Here is a 1,592-nt window from a genome sequence, read left to right on the forward strand (position 1 = left end):
TAATGATACACTATATGTTAATTAACTGAATTTTAATTTTAAAAATAAAAAAAAATAAATTTTAAAAAAAGGAAAAGAGACGGGGCGCCTGGGTGGCTCAGTGGGTTAAGCCTCTGTCTTTGGCTCAGATCATGATCTGAGAGTCCTGGGATTGTGCCCCGAATCGGAATCAGCTCTCTGCTCAGCAGGGAGCCTGATTCCCTCTCTCTACCCACCTCTCTGCCCATTTGTGATCTCTCCCTGTGTCAAATAAATAAATAAAAATCTTTAAAAAAAAAAAGGGAAAGAGGCTTGTTTTTCCAGTAATGCAGGGAAAAGAAGTAATTATTAATAAATGGGTTCCGTGATAGTTTTCTGAATATTCCTTTTGCAATAAGAGCTATGTATTTTCTCCCCAAAGCACCCCCAAACTAGCTAGAGCAAACTAATTCCCCACTACCCTAATCTCTCTTCTTTCAGTCATACTGTGTGGGTGTCCTGGCTGTGCCCTGGGCTCTGATCAGTGAACAGAACTGTCCCCTTTAAGCTAGCAAACCCAGGCTGTGGGACTAAAAGCCCTACTCCAGCTCCCATAGCAGAGGCCACAGAGCTGCTGGCAGTTTCCACAGCCTCAGAAATAAGGAGCCAAAAGCTCACAGCACAAATGAAGCCCCAATATGGAGAGAGAATGAAGGCTCCTAGGCTCTGAATAGGCTGCAAGCTGGGGGCAGGAAAAGGGAACTTCTGAGTCAATTCCATCTTTAGAAAAAAGGGGAAACTGGACCTTTTTCTGTTGTTATGGTTATAAGGCATTCTACAGCTACTGAGCTCCAAGGGGATGTGCAAACACAAAAGGTCTAAAAAAGTCAGGAGAACGCTGCCCTGGCTGGAGAAGAGAGTAACAAATAGGCAGATAGGTCAGCAAATCATTTGTAGGAAGACAATGCTAGGAACTTCAGCTCTTCACATGGCCGTCAGCCCTACAGAGAACAACACAGTAAGAACCAGGAACATCCGCTCCAGACTGATACAGCTGGGGAATCTTGAGGCCTTTCCCTAGATCCCACATTAAGTGTCAAATTCCAATCCAGATGAGAGGAAGACAAGTGAAAACTTGGCTGTGTAGATCAGTGATGGCCACAGATACAGGAACTTTACACCTTCCAAATGAGACTCAAAGTTCCCAGGGACCAACAGGGCTGACAAGCCAAAAAGAAACCCTGTACCCAAGGCCACAGTGGTACCATGGTGGCAAGCAGACATCACTGTGGGAAGAGCCACAGTGTAGATAGTGATACGGGGAGACAGAGGATGGTTTAAACAGTGTTCTTCTTCCTGAATCTGTCCATCTCTTCTTTGGCTGTGGTTCCCAAGGGAGAGCATTTCTGACACATTCTGATACACAGAGGCAAGGATTAAGAAATGGCCAATATATCTCAACAAGAATGCAGCCAACCTGGGTTCTGGCCTGGATGGAAGTAGAACTTTTGAGTCTAAATAATTGATAATGTGGTAGTAAAGCTTAAGGAGATTAAGTTATTTCTCACTTAAAAGGGGGGGGGCTAAGATTCTAGATGTTTTCAATGAAATAAGTAATATAATATAAAAGGAAG

The 1,592-nt window shown here is 43.7% G+C and overlaps 1 pseudogene; it reads right to left on the bottom strand.

Moving 5' to 3' along the window:
* Positions 1-942: 942 nt before the first annotated feature.
* LOC122898985 lies at positions 943-1,346 on the bottom strand (annotated as a pseudogene).
* Positions 1,347-1,592: the final 246 nt, after the last annotated feature.

The sequence above is a fragment of the Neovison vison genome, chromosome 2 (assembly GCF_020171115.1).
Source record: "Neovison vison isolate M4711 chromosome 2, ASM_NN_V1, whole genome shotgun sequence".
NCBI lineage: Eukaryota > Metazoa > Chordata > Mammalia > Carnivora > Mustelidae > Neogale > Neogale vison.